Below are 19,411 nucleotides of genomic sequence, written 5' to 3'. Positions count from 1 at the left end.
AAGAAAAATTTTCTCCGATTCGTTTTAAATTTACCACACTGTAGCTTCAACTCATGCCCTCTAGTCCTAGTATTTTTGGATAGCGTGAACAGTCGCTTCACATCCACCCGATCCATTCCACTCATTATTTTATACACTTCTATCATATCTCCCCTCAGCCGTCTCTTCTCCAAGCTGAAAAGCCCTAGCCTTCTCAGCCTCTCTTCATAGGAAAGTCGTCCCATCCCCACTATCATTTTCGTCGCCCTTCGCTGTACCTTTTCCAATTCTACTATATCTTTTTTGAGATACGGAGACCAGTACTGAACACAATACTCCAGGTGCGGTCGCACCATGGAGCGATACAACGGCATTATAACATCCGCACACCTGGACTCCATACCCTTCCTAATAACACCCAACATTCTATTCGCTTTCCTAGCCGCAGCAGCACACTGAGCAGAAGGTTTCAGCGTATCATCGACGACGACACCCAGATCCCTTTCTTGATCCGTAACTCCTAACGCGGAACCTTGCAAGACGTAGCTATAATTCGGGTTCCTCTTACCCACATGCATCACTTTGCACTTGTCAACATTGAACTTCATCTGCCACTTGCACGCCCATTCTCCCAGTCTCGCAAGGTCCTCCTGTAATCGTTCACATTCCTCCTGCGACTTGACGACCCTGAATAATTTTGTGTCATCGGCGAATTTAATTACCTCACTAGTTATTCCCATCTCTAGGTCATTTATAAATACATTAAAAAGCAACGGACCCAGCACAGACCCCTGCGGGACCCCACTAACTACCCTCCTCCACTGAGAATACTGGCCACGCAATCCTACTCTCTGCTTCCTATCTTTCAACCAGTTCTTAATCCATAATAATACCCTACCTCCGATTCCATGACTCTGCGATTTCTTCAGGAGTCTTTCGTGCGGCACTTTGTCAAACGCCTTCTGAAAATCCAGATATACAATATCAACCGGCTCCCCATTGTCCACATGTTTGCTTACCCCCTCAAAAAAATGCATTAGATTGGTGAGGCAAGACTTCCCTTCACTAAATCCGTGCTGACTTTGTCTCATCAGTCCATGTTTTTGTATATGCTCTGCAATTTTATTCTTAATAATAGCCTCCACCATCTTGCCCGGCACTGACGTCAGACTCACCGGTCTATAATTTCCCGGATCTCCTCTGGAACCCTTCTTAAAAATCGGAGTAACATTGGCTACCCTCCAGTCTTCCGGTACTACACTCGATTTTAGGGACAGATTCCATATTTCTAACAGTAGCTCCGCAAGTTCATTTTTTAGTTCTATTAATACTCTGGGATGAATACCATCAGGTCCCGGTGATTTACTACTCTTCAGCTTGCTGAACTGACCCATTACATCCTCCAAGGTTACAGAGAATTTGTTTAGTTTCTCCGACTCCCCCGCTTCAAATATTCTTTCCGGCACCGGTGTCCCCCCCAAATCCTCCTCGGTGAAGACCGAAGCAAAGAATTCATTTAATTTCTCCGCTACGGCTTTGTCCTCCTTGATCGCCCCTTTAACATCATTTTCGTCCAGCGGCCCAACCGACTCTTTGGCCGGTTTCCTGCTTTTAATGTATCTAAAAAATTTTTTACTATGTATTTTTGCTTCCAACGCTAATTTCTTCTCAAAGTCCTTTTTTGCCCTCCTTATCTCCGCTTTGCATTTGGCTTGGCATTCCTTATGATCTATCCTGTTACTTTCAGTTGGTTCTCTTCTCCACTTTCTGAAGGATTGTTTTTTGGCTCTAATGATTTCCTTTATCTTACTGTTTAGCCACGCCGGCTGACGTTTAGTCTTTTTTCCCTTTTTTCTAATACGTGGAATATATTTGTCCTGAACCTCCAGGATGGTGTTTTTAAACAGCATCCACGCCTAATGCAAGTTTTTTACTCTGCGAGCTGGTCCTTTCAGTCTTTTTTTCACCATTTTTCTCATTTTGTCGTAATCACCTTTTCTATAGTTAAACGCTAGCGTACTTGATTTCCTAGTTTCACTTCCTTCAATGTCAATATCAAAACCGATCATATTATGATCACTGTTATCAAGCGGCCCTCGTATCGTTACCCCCTGCACTAGATCATGAGCACCACTAAGGACTAAGTCTAGTATTTTTCCTTCTCTTGTCGGCTCCTGAACTAGCTGTTCCATGAAGCTGTCCTTGATTTCATCAAGAAATCTTATGTCCCTTGCGTGTACAGATGTTACATTAACCCAGTCTATATACGGGTAATTGAAATCCCCCATTATTATTGTGTTGCCTAGTTTGTTTGCGTCCCTGATTTCCTTTAACATTTCCGCATCCGTCTGTTCGTCCTGGCCAGGCGGACAGTAGTACACTCCTATCACTATCCTTTTCCCCTTTGCACATGGAATTTCAATCCACAGTGATTCCAAGGAGTGTTTTGTTTCCTGCAGAATTTTCAATCTATTTGATTCAAGGCTCTCGTTAATATACAATGCTACCCCTCCACCAATCCGATTCACCCTATCACTACGATATAATTTGTACCCCGGTATGACAGTGTCCCACTGGTTATCCTCCTTCCACCAGGTCTCAGAGATGCCTATTATATCTAATTTTTCATTTAGTGCAATATATTCCAACTCCCCCATCTTATTTCTTAGGCTCCTGGCATTCGCATATAGACATTTCAAACTATGTTTGTTGTTCCTAAGTACATCATGCTTAGTACTTGACAGTATTAATTGGCAATCTTTTGTCTGATTTTTATTGTTATTTAAAGATACCCGATCTACTGCAATCTCTTTTGCAACCTCACTATCAGGATACTCTATCTTCCCTGTTATGGTGATATCTTTGAAAGATACCTTATCCCGAACCATGCTCTTTTGAGCGACTGTCGGCCTTCCCCCCATTTCTAGCATTTTAAAAGCTGCTCTATCTCCTTCTTAAACGCCGATGCCAGCAGCCTGGTCCCACTCTGGTTAAGATGGAGCCCATCCTTTCGGAATAGGCCCTCCCTTCCCCAGAATGTTGCCCAGTTCCTAACAAATCTAAAGCCCTCCTCCCTGCACCATCGTCTCATCCACGCATTGAGACTCTGGAGCTCTGCCTGTCTCTTGGGCCCTGCGCGTGGCACAGGTAGCATTTCAGAAAATGCTACCCTGGAGGATCTGGATTTCAGCTTTCTACCTAAGAGCCTAAATTTTGCTTCCAGAACCTCTCTCCCACATTTTCCTATGTCATTAGTACCCACATGTACCAAGACAGCCGTCTCCTCCCCAGCACTATATAAAATCCTATCTAGGTGACGCGTGAGGTCCGCCACCTTTGCACCAGGCAGGCAAGTCACCAGGCGATCCTCACGTCCACCAGCCACCCAGCTATCTATATGCCTAATGATCGAATCACCAAGTACAACAGCTGTCCTAACCTTTCCCTCCCGGGCAACATTTGGAGATATATCCTCGGTGCGAAAGGATAATACATCCCCTGGTGGGCAGGTCCTGGCTACAGGAGTACTTCCTACTTCACCAGGGTGATGCTCTCCTTCTAGGAGACCTCCCTCCTCCAAGGTAGCACAGGGGCTACCTGACTGGAGGTGGGACTTCTCTACAACATCCCTGTAGGTCTCCTCTATGTACCTCTCTGTCTCCCTCAGCTCCATCAAGTCTGCTACTCTAGCCTCAAGAGAACGGACACGTTCTCTGAGAGCTAGGAGCTCTTTGCATCGGGCACACACATATGACACCTCACCTTAGTAAAAGACCCCCCAAAAGAATAACAATCACCAACAGTGGCAATGAATTCACTAAACAAGAATGCTTTCAACAACTTACGAAATTTGATAAACAAGTACTCATAGTTTAAAAGTAACTCTTCCATTTATTGGAAGTCAGTGCAGTTTGATTCAAAGAGGAGCTGACTCGGTGAGACGAGCACGGTATTCTGAGCTGTTTGAAGTTTTTTGATAAGAGAGACTTTTAGGCCTGAGTAGACAGCAGTACAGTAATTAAATTTGATAGCACTAAAGATTGAACTAAAGAATGAAAAAGAAAGGTAGAAAAGAAAGGCCTTAGCCTGTTCAATCTCCACAGAGAATTAAAGACACTAGAAATTATAACAGAAATCTGAGGTTCAAATGATAGGTATTGGTTGATATTTATTCACAAGATTTTAATGGTGGTAGGAAAAGGGTAGGGCACATTATCAATAGCGAAGATTTTATTAGTCATTGGGTGGACAGAATTGGTTAGGATTAGGAACTTGGCTTTATCCTTTATTCAGTTTTAATTTAAAATTGGCAGTTCAAGAGTCCATCAGATCAAAGCCGGACTTAATTCTAGGCAAGATTTCATCTACGTTTTCTTTAAATGGTATGTAAATAGTGACATCATCAGTATAAATAAAGGTATTAAAGCCATTTAATTCCAATAATCTACCTAGTGGGACCATCATTATATTTAACAGAATGGGTGAAAGGGGGGAAACCCTGGGGCACCCCACACACAGAGAGCCACGGTGAAGAAATGTTACCAGACAACTTTATTTGATATTATCTTGACTTTAAGAAACCATTGAACCATTGCCGGACTAACCACAAATGCCAAACTGATCCATCAGACTCAGTAAAATATTGTGGTCACCCATGTCAAAAGCACTGGACATATCAAAATGTAAAATCAACATTTTCTTGCCCTGCCTTAGGTCTGTCCTGAAATTGGTTATCAAGGTGGTAAGAACTGTCTGTGTACTAAACCCCGGTTGAGAGCTATGTAAAATATTATGAGTCAGAAGGTATTCCATGACTTAACTGGATACCAGACCTTCTATCACCTTTACTAACAGTGGTATGGATTCCACCGGTCTGTAATTGGATACTTTACTCATACTAGACTTGGGGTTCTTAGGAATGGGAATTAGAATGTTTTGCCTTTGTCTTTAGAGAATAAGCCTTAAGACAACATAAAAGAAAGATTAGACATAAGACAGTTAACGAACAGTTCACATGCCAACTTCAATAAATAGGTAGGGCATGTATCTAACAAGCATGCAAAGATGAGTATTTAGAGAGAATTTAACCGAATCAAGAGTTGGTAGAGAGAAGGAAGACCAAACCCTATCTTCAGGTAAACCTAGGGAAGAAATATTCAAATAACTAAGTTGGTCAGCTAAGGTAATATTAGTACCATTTAGCTCTTTTCTAATATTTTTCTGCTCAGTATAACTCACAAGTTGGTCTGCAGATGGGATAGGTACATTGATCGCGGCTTTAGCATAGAATTAACTAAGGAGTAGAGCTTTGTAATGCTAATTTTGGGACCACCAATATGCTTCACGTAGTAAGAAGTTTTAGGTTTCTTAATTGCGTGCTTGTATTCCTTACATAGTTTTCTCCAGGTGGACCAATTTTCCTTGGTTCTAGACTTGGCCCAGATTCTTTCTTGTCGCCTGCATTTTCTCTTTCCCTCTAGACGTTCCTCTGTAGACCAAGGGGATAGCTTTTTGGTAGGCCTCCATTTTGTTTTCTCTGGAGCTGTTCTATCCATTGTTGCCCTACTTATATCATCCCAAAATTGAAAGAAATTAGAGGAGAAGAAAGTTGATGATAACTGATCGAAAGGTATATTAGACCAAAATTCACTAGCACTAACCCTGCCCCTAGTTGAGCAGAGGGTTCTGTTATTTGCTGGCACATTTACGGTTGTGTGTTCTTTCCAATTAAGTATTAAAGTTTACTTAAAATTATCAGGCCAAGGAGCAGGCGACCATGTTGGAAATGTGATGAAGAATTTAGTACAGTCAGTGAATCTATATGCTAGGAGATCTAATTGGTGACCTTTGATATGAGATGGACCACCATTGAAAAGGGAAAATTGCCAGTGATCAAGGAATTCTGTGATTGATGTGGGAATCATTTAATGAGTCTAGATGAAGATTTAAATCATCTAATAATAACACATCCAAGTGAATGCAAGTATTAGAAATTAATTCCATAATATCATTTTCTGCATCAATCCAATTGTGTGGAGGGCAGTAAAGGAAAACCAGACAAATATGCTTAGACAAAGAATCATCCCTAATATCACAAGCAACAATTTCTTTGTGGAGAAATTAACTCAGAGACAAGAGTAAGCTTGAAGAAAGATTTATAAAGAATTGTTAAGCATCCACCTCTTTTCTTTACTCTAGTAAGAGGAATATCTTATAACCAGGAGGGCATACATCATTAATGATGGGATCATTTATTTATTTACAGCATTTATATCCCACAATTTCCCACCCACGGGCAGGTCCAATGTGGCTTACCCTAGAATGCATCCACATTTTTGTAATCAAGACAAAGCCAAATTGTTCCATGTACAATCCAGTCATGTATTACTTCAGATTTGTTTCCAACAGTCTAGCATTAATGTAACCCACTGGTTTAGGTGAATAAGAATCACATGCAGTTTGAGAAGGTGTGATTTTAATTAGATGATGTTCATGTTTAAGCACTTTTAACTTATGGCTATATTTATAATAGGCTGAATTGCGAAAATTGGAATAAGTAGAACAACCAATTAAAGGCCAATGAAAGTGTTGCTTAGATGTATAAATCACTGGGATACAGTAGTATTCCTCAAGTGCACGTAATTGGAGATTCACCAAACATGATAAGCATGATATCACCAAGCATGATAGGAGAAATAAGAATGGGAGCCACTTAATTAAAAGAAATTCCATTATTTATTTATTTGTTACATTTGTATCCCACATTTTCCCACCTCTTTGCAGGCTCAATGTGGCTTACATATTACCGTTAACGGCGTTAGCCGATTCCGGTCTGAACAAATATATGGCATGAATGAATGGATACAGTGATATTGTGGTGGAATGAAGTACATGTATGGTAGGTAGAATTGGGGGGATCTTAGAGAGGGCGAGGGGAGGAAGGGTCAGGTAATGTTCATAACGATCTTTGGTTACATTGTGTCGCAAGTGTCCAGGTATATTATGTTGGGTCGGTGGAGTATGCTCTTCTGAACAGGTCTGTCTTTAGTGCTTTCCGGAAGTTTAGATGGTCGAGCATAGTTTTTACTGCTTTTGGCAGTGTGTTCCATAGTTGTGCGCTTAAGTAGGAGAAACTGGATGCATAGGTGGATTTGTATTTGAGACCTTTATTGTTTGGGTAGTGGAGGTTTAGGTATGATTGTGTAGATTTTGTGGTGTTTCTGGTTGGCAGGTCGATGAGGTCTGTCATTTCTATTTAGAATTGGATAAGAAGAGAAGTTTAATGGATTAAGAGCGAAAGGACACTACAATAATAGAATTAAATTAGTTGAACAAATGGTAAGACGAAAAGGAGAAAAGTTACTGATTAAAGTGGTAGACTAACCAGACAATAGTCTACAATAATGCAAGGCTGAAGGATACATAATGAATAGATGAAAAGGATACACTATTAAATGAGCCATAAGTTCAATGAGAAGGCAGCAGTGAGCAAGTTATGTAATAACAAAAAGAATTTAACTAACCTGAAGCATAATACTAAGTAGACTGCATTAAGTATTGACCAAGAGAAGCTTAATTAGTTGGAAAAATTTAGGTCAACAGCTTATTATCCTACGAATTAGGCATAATGCCCATACTCCATCTAGGAGCCGCACAAAGGCAGCACACAGACACAGTTGTTAAAGTCCTGCACTTGATAGTAAAGACAGTTGGTAAGCTGGCCAGCACTGATCGGGCAGGCAGTTCCTCTGGTGCCGTCTTCCCCGATCAAATGCTCACAGGGGGCTAGAACTCACAGGAAGGTAAAGGCTGCACTGGACACTAGCCACTGAATCAGAACAGAGATGATAAAATTTAATTTTCAACTTTTTTTATTGATGACTTCACAACCACACATACATCTGTATATCCAGCTGTACAAAATGAGATGATAAAATTTTAGATGTATATTTTATTTCTATTCCGCGCTATCATACAGATGCAAGCTCAATATAACATACTTAATAAGTAAAACCAATCACAACAGTAAAACAGACTCAACAATAAATGAAACAAATTCTATAATACAATGTTATCATCTAAAATCAAGCTCCAGGTGCATTACAGTTCAGGTACACAAGTTATTCAGGGGGTCTTTTACTAAGGCGCACAAGCGTTTTTAGCGCACACTAATAATTAGGATGCACGAAATGCTAGAGATGCCAATATATTCCTTTGGGCGTCTCTGGCATTTAGTGTATCCTAATCAGTAGTGTGTGCTAAAAATGCTAGTGCGTCTTAGTGTACAAGGGGGCCTTAGATGTAAGTTATGTCTGAGGTAGTGGAGTGCCAGTTGATTTTTTCTCTGTAGACCTAGAGACTGATATTCAAAAGATTTGTTTGGGTAACTTTAGAAGTTACTTGGACAAATCTTTTACTTCTTAAAATCCCTCTACTTCCATCCACTAGCTGGATATCAGAAGTTAGCCTTGAGGCATTACAGAGGGTTGGTTTTAGGTCAGTGGGACAGCACTAAACTTATCCGGGTAAGTCTGGGTGTACTAATATCTGGTCTAAAGTTATCCAGGTAAGTTATCTAGATAACTTTAACCAATCATATTCAGTGATGGAACTTTACTGAATATCCAGTTAAAGCTAGCTAGATAAACTTTTTCAGATAACTTTAAAGCTCACTGCACAATCATATAAGACTTAAGTTGAAAAATGTATGCCTAAAATTTGAGCCCTATTGGTGATAGAAAATTGTTAGCTGACTATCTATTTTCATGAAGCGAGTGTCACTTCTCTATTTTTACACCCCCTTCTGCCATGTCTAACATACTCCCTTCCCTTCCCAGCTCCCTGGGACATCAGTATGGCAAACCTTGTGCTTCCCATTCTTTCAGCAGTGTTGCTGTGTTATCTTTAGTCCTCGCCCCCCCCCCCCCCCCCCCTTGATGAAGCTATGAAGTAGCAAGCGTACTTAAGCTCATCTTCTTCTTCTTAACATGTAAAGCCAAGTTTCGCAGTAGGGGCTGTCGCAGAAAAGCTGTATTTACATGTGAAAGTGCATAATGTGCTATTCTAAAAGATAGCATGAGAGTGGTGTAGCACCTAACTGCAAGAGCACATACACATGGGCAGGGCATGGTGAGTCTCCAAGTTACAAATGCAACTTGTAGAATAATATGTTACATGTGTTGCATGGCGCTTTTAGGTATGCCCATTTATACCAGCCATAGACCTAGCAGAAATGGTTGCACCAAAATATAGACGTACCAATGCAGGTTTTTGCTAGTATGCTGTAACAGAATTGGACTGCCAAGGTGCCATTTTAGAATAGGTGCTCCTTATGCTGAATCGGGGTACTTAAATGGAAGTGCCCTGTTGTAGAATTACTTCTATAGAGACACAGTCCACCAGGAAGACTGAAAGTCTTTGCCAAGGTTTAACTGTGGCACCATTCCTTTGGTCAACAGGAGTCACCACAATTGTAGCAGACATCATCCCTCCTTCCTTGGGATTTAGTGCATTACTTCTCCAGCATACTCAATCTGAACTATGTCCGTTAAATGTTGATATTTCCTGTGAAGAAAATTGATGGAAATATGGCACAAAGTAATTCTAAATGACAATAAATTCCATCTTGGATAGAAAAATATGATTGTCTCTATTTTCCCCCTTATAATCAAAATACAGACTGTATGAGCCTCTATAAATCATTTTATGTTATCTATTTTTAAAGATCTCCATAATAGAAAGCTATTAAGTTGATAAATTATATTCCTACAGTGGGGGAATCATTGCAAAATATTTTTAGAGAAATATATGCAATGATTCACTCTTTTTTTTTGTTTTTTTGCATACTTGTGATCTTTGTTACAAAATTCTTCCCTGTTGTTACCAAGAATTATAGTTAACATTATGGCCCTTATTTTGGAAGCCATATTCATGGTTTAGGTGGAACACTATCAATGTGGGCTACCCTTAAGCTGTCTTATTTTATTATTAACCACAGTTATTAGTAACTAGGTCCAATTGCATAAAATGAGACCTGTGCTAAAATAGAGCATGGGTTAGTGGTAAAATAACAATAGCCCACATTAATAACTGTGCCCCTTATACAGGTAAATACTAGCATTTACATATATATATATCGAATAAATGTTGGAAAGCCAGGAATTATGAGTGTAAATCTGCAGTATGTGCATATTGGAAGAGGAATGGTTTGAGTGGAATGAAACAATATATGTGTATTCATCATTTCAGAAGATGAATGCATATTCCATCATCAGAGGCAGTGGAATGCCTTTTTTGATGTGGGGGTGGAGGCAAACTCCGCCCCTACACCACTCCAGCTCTGTCTCATCCTTTGCCCCAGATATGGGTTCTATGCATGAATCTCCTTTTTAATAAACAAAATGGGGTCAATAGTCAAAGCAATTTAACCAGCCAGAAATGGCCCCTGGCCAGTTAAATCGCCTGTTCAGGGTTAACTGCTAATTTTCAGCGGCACTTAACTGGTTAATGCCATTGAAAATAACCAGTTAGTGCTGAAATGAAAACCGGCTATTTTAGGGGTGTTCTAGGGGTCGAGTCAGCACTTGGCCAGTTACGTAAGTGATGATATTCTGCAGGTTTATGTAGTTAACCAACCAGGTTAACTGCATAAACAGGTCCAAATAGAAGTCAGTCCTATCTTTATGCAGTAACTCATAGCTGGTTAAATGCTGAATATCACACTTAACTGGTTATGTGTTAGCCGGCTTCAGAAACACAGAAATTCAATGCTGGTACCTGGACATGGCCAGGCATTGAATTTTCAGGTTTACGGTGGTCAGCAAAATGCTGATTGCCACCGGCTGAATGTCGGGCCTGTTATTTTTATAGGTAACCCGTTGTTTTGGTGCTGTTCTTCTTCCATTTGAAAATAAAATAATGCAAGCATAATTTAATTGACATCTGAATATTTTTTAGAGATGTTGGGCCCAATATTCAAATGGCTTTAACCAGAAAGGACAGGCTCCGGTCCAGCTAAACCATGTTGAGTGGGCTGGCTGCCGATATTCAGTACACTTAATTTTGCTTTATGCTTTGATAGCTTCCAGACTCAACTACTGCAACATAGTTTACACAGATTTACCACATGACATTATCAAGCAACTGCAAACCATATAAAATGTGACCATCCAGATTTTTTTCTAATGCTAAAAGATGTGGCCAGTCTATTAAAACAACTTCATTGGCTACCTACCTTACAACGTATTCAAGATAAGATTCTTTATAATACTGCCCCCTCCCCAACTTAGCCTCCATGGCCTATATAGAATACTCAGATCATTACATGATGGTCACTTAAATCATCTGGAATTCTATACCACTGACCAGAACCACCTTTTCCTAAACTTAAGGCAGTTCTAAAAACCTATCTATTTCATGAGGCCTTCCCTGCTTAGGGAAGGACAAGGCAGTGGGTTTAGGGATGAGAGGGCTTCAGTCTCTTAATGCTTTTCTAAATTGCTTATCTTTCTAAAAAAAAAAAAAATGGTGTTCTTTTTTTCTGGCTATTGATTGTGCCCACATAGCTAAGTGACCAGATAGATCCTCACAAAAGGCTGCCCTAACTTTGATCACTTAGTTATGTGGGTGCTGGCACTTCTTCCAGATAGCAGCCTGAAGTATTCTCTGTTCTCTCCTCCCTCCCTCCATACAAGATCAATCCCCCTCCCAACCTCCCCCCACAAAAATGAACAAGGTTCCTTCCTAACCCCCCCCCCCCATAAGAATGAACCCCAGTTTGGACCACCCCTCAGGCCTACCTTATCATCCCTGCTGGTCTAGAGGGTAGGTCACAGGAAATAGATGGGCAAGCGGTCCACTAGTCCACTAGTGATGAAGAAGCAGAAACGAACAGTTGATGATAAGCTTTTATTGTGGATTAAAAGATAAAAGCTGCCTGACACAGCCGTGTTTCACCCAGCAGGGCTGCTTCAGGGGTGATCCCTCCTGTGTTTGAAGGCTCTGGTGAGTTTCTCTTTCATTTTAGCTTATTTCTTCTAATGTTTCTATTCTAACTTCTTTCAAATAATGGATGTGTGCCTCCTCAATTGTTCTAGTTTCACGGGTGAAGCAACAGTATCACACCATAAGGGTATGTAAGACACCATGATTGGTTCCAAAACACATTTTTATGTATACATTTATGTTTTGTACATTGTACATATGTTTATATTTTTATAGTTGCAACTACTCTAACCATTTTGTGTTTTTTAAAATTTTTTAATGACATTTATATCTTGCATTATCCCAAACAAGTTCAGGTTCAATGTGACTAACAGTAAACATCTGCAAAAAGTACAATACAATTAATACTAGCATACATGTTTACTAAGCCACGCTGTAGATGCACTAGAGTTTTTAGCGCACGCTAATGCTAGAGATACCCATATATTCCTATGGGTGTCTCTAGCATTAGCGTGCGCTAATAACACTAGCGCACCTTAGTAAACAGGGCCCATAGTTATAATACAATATACAAACTTCACTACTATTGAATAAGAAGAATAGGATTCCAAGCATGCCTGAGAGGTAACAATTACAAATGTGAGTACGGGATTTGCTAAATAAAAATGTTTTCCAACAGCTTAAGAATTAATAGGTATTCGGTAACGTATCTTAATGGATTAGGCAGAGAATTCCATATCTTCGTACCTTAATAGGTAAAGCCTGCGTTATGAATAGATTTATAATGAAGCTTCTTACAACTTGGGTAATAAAAGATGAGATTGACCCTAGATGTCGGAAAAGCATTTCATAAAGGCAGTTCTAACAGGTTTTGCATGTAGCAAGTTAGTAAACCATACAACATATGATAAACAAGTACACAACGTTTAAAGGTAATCCAAGAATTTATTGGAAGCCAGTGTAATTTAGCCAGGAGAGGAGTTGCCTTGGTATAACGAGGAACTCTATAAACAAGATGGGCAGTGGTATTCTGCGCTGATTGAAGTTCCTTGACTAAAGAGTACTTTAAACCTGAGTAAACAGTATTACAATAGTCAAACTTAGAGAGAACTAATGTTTGGACTAAAGAACGAAAGATTGAATTTGGAAAGAAAGGTCTCAGTCCTCATTTATACTAATGAGTAGTGTTTAGAGTGTTCTTACATTGGTTCACATTTTTATGTTCCTAACAGTTTAGTTTTAAGTTATACTAATGAATAATGTTAACAGTTTTTACATTGGCTTATGCTTATATTTTTGTTTTTTTTTTAACATAATTTATGATTTATGCTTTTTATTCTAATTTATGTTTTTATATGTTCTATTAGTATAAGTATTGCCCCTGAAGCAGCATTGGTGGGCGAAACATTGCCGTGTCAGGAACCTTTTTGTCTGATATTCCACAGTAAATGCTTTTTATCAACCTTTTATCATGTCTGCTTCTTCTATTAGGTCTAGAGGGTAGTCCAGGCAAAAACGAACCCCAGTAGCTACTATCCATGTCAGGTCTGGATGAAAAATGTTGCGTGCAACCTCTAGCAGTAGTCTCATAGTACTATCTCAAGCAAGGGGGTCATCCTTCCATAGAAGGGAAGTTAATCTGTTTTGCTGCAATGCTTAAAATTCCTCATTTATTGGTTCCCACTTGTATTATATCAAACGTATACCATACTTTTTTCTGTGTGAAATAATTGTGACACTTTTGGAAATTTAGTCATTTTAATAGAAAAAAGATGAGCCTTACTAGGGGCATTTTTATGAGTAGATCTGGATGGACTGTTTTTCCCCCCTCTTTCCTCGTACTTTGAAATTAGGCCCACTCAGTCAGCGATAATGGCACTGGGCTAATGGTAGGAGAACTGTAAGTGGTATGAACATCTGAACAACCTAATACTCACCCATGTTGACTTGGGTCCCACCAAAAAAATCAGTCCTACTACTTGTCATATGTTCTTTAGAAACACTGTACAGTAGAGAAGAGTACAGTTCTCTTTTAAGGTAACATAAACTGCTTTCAGTTTGAAAGTTTTGCAATGTAGCAATATCGCATTGTCATAAAATACAGGGTGTAGTTACAGTAAAGGTAAACTAATATTGTTACTTTAGCATATATTTTTTGGCTGATCAAAATTATTTGAAGAGAGTGGTTATATGTGTTACCTAACATAGTTCTATTTTATTTTGGTATGCTTATTGATCAAAGCTCAACTGTACCATCTCCTTTTTCTTTGCCCAAAATTGCTTTCTGCTCCCAGTGGTTATCAATAGAAATCAAACAAAATAAAACATGGAAAAGAAAATAAGATGATACCTTTTTTATTGGACATAACCTAATACATTTCTTGATTAGCTTTCGAAGGTTGCCCTTCTTTGTCAGATCAGAAATAAGCAAATGTGGTAGCAGATAGTATATGAAAGAGAAACATCAAAGCATTACTTTGACAGTCTGACAGAGTGGGAGGGTGGGGGTATGCATGGGGACATCAAAGCATTTCATTGATATTCTAACAGGATGGGTGTTGGTAGGTGAGAGGAGGTGATAAACAGTGGCAAAGTCACAAGTGGCCTGGGTGGATCTTGCTCCAGCCCCCTTAATTTAGAGTTATATCCATCCAGTCAGTGGCAGCAGAACAAGCCATTGATAAGAGAAATAAAGGTAGTGTCAATATCCGAATTGCCTAATGCCCATACATATTAACTCAGAAGGCTCTTCACATTGGCTCTCCTTCTTATCTGTCCTCTGTTACTATTCCTTACACCCCGTCTCATGCACTTTGATCTCTGAATTCTTACCGCCTAGCCCTCCCATCATCTAGGAGTGCACATTATGAATCAACCCGGAGTTCAGCCTACTATTTTTTATCCCCCTCATTATGGAACAGTCTTTCTCCATATCTTTGTTCTGAAGTATCATTCCCCAAATTTAAAACTGCTAAAAGCCTTGAGCAGACATTTGGATACCCTTTAGACCCTCATCCCTTAGATCCTTCGAATCTGCATTAGTGCAGTATTTACATTTTGAGTTTGGGTAACTTGGGTTCTTGTGTGAGTGTGGTATGCTTGTTACCCTGACCTATCTTTTTTGGCATTCTTTTCAAATATTTTATTGTTTTTAATGTTATTGTAAGCTGCCTTAATGTTACTATAAGCTGCCTTGACCTGGTTCCAGATTTGGCAGGATTTCAAACTTGAAATAAACATAAACACATTAACCTTGAGCTCCACTGCTTCTGTTATTTCTAAAATCACAAAGAGGATTGTCAGAGTGGCAAGTAAACTAATCTTGAAGCTTTGTAACTGTTAAAACAGTCTGAAAATTACATCACAGGGACATTGTTGGTCTTCCACAAAGTTTCTCAGTGTTTCTATTGGTACTGATGTACACTATAACACTTGGTGGTAGCATTCTACCACAAATGTCAGATATGAAATAGAAAAGAAATACAGTGAGACCAACACTCATAAGTATTCCCAAGGGAACAGAAGTTATTTAGTGAAACTATCCAGCTTATTTTCGAAAGTGATAGCCGGCCATCTTCCGACACAAATCGGGAGATGGCCGGCCATCTTCTAAAAGCGGCCAAATCGGTATAATCGAAAGCCAATTTTTGGCCGCGTTTAACTGAACTCCATTGCGGAGCCGGCCAAAATTGACGAGGCCAAGTCGAAGGCGTGGTGAAGGCGGGACTGGGGTGTGGTTATGGGCTGGACAGAAATGGCCGGCTTTCGTCTATAATCGAAAAAAATTAGCCGTGTTTAGCGAACATTTAGGTCACTTTCTTTGGACCTTTTTTTTTCATGACCAAGTCCCAAAAAAGTGCCCTAAATGACCAGATGACCACTGGAGGGAATTGGGGATCACCTGCCCATACTCCCCCTGTGGTCACCAATCCCCTCCCATACTAAAAATATAAAAACATAAACCTTTTTTGCCAGCCTGTATGCCAGCCTCAAATGTCATACCCATCTCCATGAGAGCAGAATGTGTTGTATGGGCTTTTGGTGGGGGTTTGGGGGGGGGGGGGGGTCAGCTCCCAAAGTAAAGGAGCTATGCATGTGGGAGCTTTCTGAAGGCCACTGCAGTGACCCCTAGGGTGGCCGGTTGCTGTCCTAGCATGTCAGGGGGGCCATTGCACTGAAAATACTAGCTCCTCCCACGGCCAAATGCCTTGAATTTGGCCGGCTTTGAGATGGCCAACATAACTTTCCATTATCGCTAAAAAATGAAGCCGGCCATCTCAAACCCCGGCCAAATCCAATGCATTTGGCTGGCCGGAACCGTATTATCGAAACAAAAGATGGCCGGCCATCTTTTTCAAAAATACGGGTCTGGCCAGCTGTTTGCGGTGCCTCCAAAATACATCGCCGGCCATTTATTTCGCCGGCGCCGCTCGATTATTCCCCTGTATGTGTATGTAGTATGTGTGAGAGTGTATAGGGAATCTTCAAGTCATATTGTATCTGCTTAGTATAACCTTTTTATTTACACAGTTGGTTCCTAGGCAAGGAAGATATAATATCAAGCTCACAGAATATACTTTTATATAAATTGATATCATCAAAACATAAGAGGGTCATTTAATGATGTCAGTATATTGTCTGGTGGCATCAGACCAGGAGTAAAACCTCCTAATTTTCACTGTACAGATGTTGAGTGTAGAAATAAGCAGTTTTAATGATCAAACTAAGGAGAAAGCCATCTGTTGGAAAAATGTTCACCACTTTAGCCACAAGCAACAATAAAGTAATCTGTTCACTGACTGAGAAAATTTCCAAGGGCTTTATTTCCAACATTAAGTTCCACTCACCTGGATCCCCGTCAGCTTTTCTCTCAGATAAATTCAATCTTCCCTTCCCTCTCCATTCTCACTGAGGGGCGGCTGACTATACAGGCAATGGGACAATGCCCAAGGGCCCAGTGCAGTTGTGGGCCCAGTACTTTCTCCCCGCATGTCCAACATCTCTCTCTCTTCTCTGTCCCTGGGTACAGTGCTCCCCCCCTCACACATCCTGGGTCTGGTGCTCCCCCTGTCTCACCCCCACCCCCCTTTACCTCAAAAGTCCTTTCTCTGTACAGAGCCCCAACTGTTTCCACTGACCGTAACCTTCTCTCTGCTGTGGCGCGCCCCTTTCCGATGTAACTTCTTGCTTCTGCAAGGGTGGGCCGCAGCAGAGAGGTTCCACTCAGTGATGGACAGCCAGAGCCATGTATGGAGAAAGGGACTTTTGAGTTAAACTGGGAGGGGGACAGACCCTTGGACAGGTGAGGTGGTGGGTAGAGAAGGGGGAGTGCTATAGTTCTGGATCCGGGGATGGAGGGGGGATAAGAAATATTGGACCCAGGGGCGGAGAGCCTAAGCCCCTGTTCTCTCTGTTTATTTTTCAGTGGTTGGGACCTGGGAATTTCCACCAACCTTATCAACTGGACCTACTGCTAAAAGTATGAAATTCAGCCCCTCTTGTTGTCTACTTCTTACTTCTCAGTTTAGTTCAGGCAGGTTAAAAAAAAAAACTACTGAGAAACTTTTATGAATAAGTTTAGAACTGTTTTGCATCAGAGTAAAACTGTTGTAACCTTTATTGGAAGGTCTTCCACATTTGTGGACTTGGCTTGTATTTCTGCTTACAAAAAGTTATGTTTTGTAGATTACCTTTAAAATATTAATTAATTAGCAGGGTAATTTACATAATATGCACGGAGGATAATTTTCAGCCATTTCCATAGGTAAAGCAGTGTTTCACCCATGGAAATAGACACAACAATTTTGGAGAAGTATACGTCAAAATCTGGAAACCTTGTTACAAAGGCCTATAGTGTTCTCACCACTGGGATTTTTGTTCAGGAGGGAAACAGCTTATGGTCTTTTTAGTGCAGGGGAGCATCTGTATTATAGGAAAGAAATACATCCTGTGTTGCTGGACACAAAGCACTACCCCATCCTATTGGCATTGGAGAAATAAAATACTTTTCACACACTTATGGTGCTGGAGACCTGGGATACATGTTAGCACTACAAAGGAAAAACATGTTTTTGGTCCACCTGGGAGGTCCTTAATAAGCTAGATTTTTAATTACTTTCCACAATATTTACTCATTTGACCACCTATGGTGCTTCAGGGAGAGAATGAGGAGGATCGGGATAGGATAGATGGAAATAGGAACAGAGTGGGTTCTTATAAGAACAAAAACCTCCCACATGTTTTGGGATTCTGATGAACAACGTTGTGTGTCTGCGGGGAGGGGGAATAGTGTTTGATGATAATGGGGCCTTGGATGCTATAATGAATTGAATCATGTGTTGCTCTGTTTTGTTTCTGTTGCTTATTGTTGTTGTGAACTGTTCAATAAAGAGATTATACACTAAATGGATGAAGTTAATGGCACTGACTGCTTGTACTGCTTCTGGCACAAAAAAAGATGTACCTTACTATAGGAGGCTCCCTTTTAATGAAGAAGGCCCTTTTGAAGTTTGGAATCTGTTTTTCATCCAGATGAGCACATTCGTCTGAATGGACTGTAAGTCTCTGCCAAAATTGTCTCAAGAATTTTTTACAGCTTCCAAATGGCATGCAGTATCTGTTGACTAGATGTACTAAAGGGGTTTTCTTCACATTTTTATATGGGAGAAATGATTAGTACATCTGACCCAGTATTAAGTACCAAGTTCTGATACTAGCACGATTTGCCAGATGTTAGGAAAAGAATTAGGCTTTTTCACTGTTGTCTCTCTCTTCTCCATAACAGCTGCCATCTGATGGTTTCTATCCCTTCCTCAGCTGTGTCTTCTCTAAAAATAAACCTACGCATTTGGTCACATAATAAAATTAGAACCCTTCAGGTTTTTTGGGTGACTCAATTATTTACATAGTAACATAGTAGATGTGTCAGGTTCTCAGGTTCAGAGCCCGCGGGGCTGGGCTCTGGAGCAAACGTGAGCCCTTGGGCTGCTGACGAGGAGCGACAGCAGCAGGCAAAACCCACCAACCAACGCTGGGCAAGCACATCGGCACCGGCAGGGACTGCAGGCACCGCCCAGCGAGCCGGAACACATGGACTGGAATCCCCCGGACTGGAGGACACAGGACTGGAACACTGGACTGGAGCACACTGGACTGGTCCACACAGCTTCACCTGCACTAAGCTACTAAGCCCCCCAAGTGTTGAGCTCCTGGGTTCGAGTAGCCGGCAGGACTTACTGGATACCGGATGACACAGGGACCAGGACTAGAAACAGAAGTACTCCTAAACCTAAACTGATCTACTTGCTCCCAAGCCCTAAACCAGCAGGAGTGTTCCTAACAGTAAACTGACAAAAGGACTTCCTAAGCCCTATACTAAACAGGAGCTCCTAAGCCCTGCTCAAGAAAGGGACTTCCTAAGCCCTAAACTAACAGAGCAGGGAACTAAACACAAAGCTAACACAGGTGCTACTAAGCACCAAGCTACAAG

At 40.7% G+C, this 19,411-nt stretch overlaps 1 protein-coding gene across 1 annotated transcript in view; it reads left to right on the top strand.

Annotated features, from left to right (window-relative positions):
• Positions 1 to 19,411, top strand: part of SUGCT (succinyl-CoA:glutarate-CoA transferase) — a 1,092,618-nt gene that overhangs the window by 665,125 nt on the left and 408,082 nt on the right. The gene's annotated exons all lie outside the window — the stretch shown is intronic.

The sequence above is a fragment of the Microcaecilia unicolor genome, chromosome 1 (assembly GCF_901765095.1).
Source record: "Microcaecilia unicolor chromosome 1, aMicUni1.1, whole genome shotgun sequence".
In the NCBI taxonomy this organism is placed as follows: domain Eukaryota; kingdom Metazoa; phylum Chordata; class Amphibia; order Gymnophiona; family Siphonopidae; genus Microcaecilia; species Microcaecilia unicolor.
The sequence above is the reverse complement of the archived record's forward strand: the minus strand, read 5'-3'. Positions and strand labels throughout refer to the sequence as shown.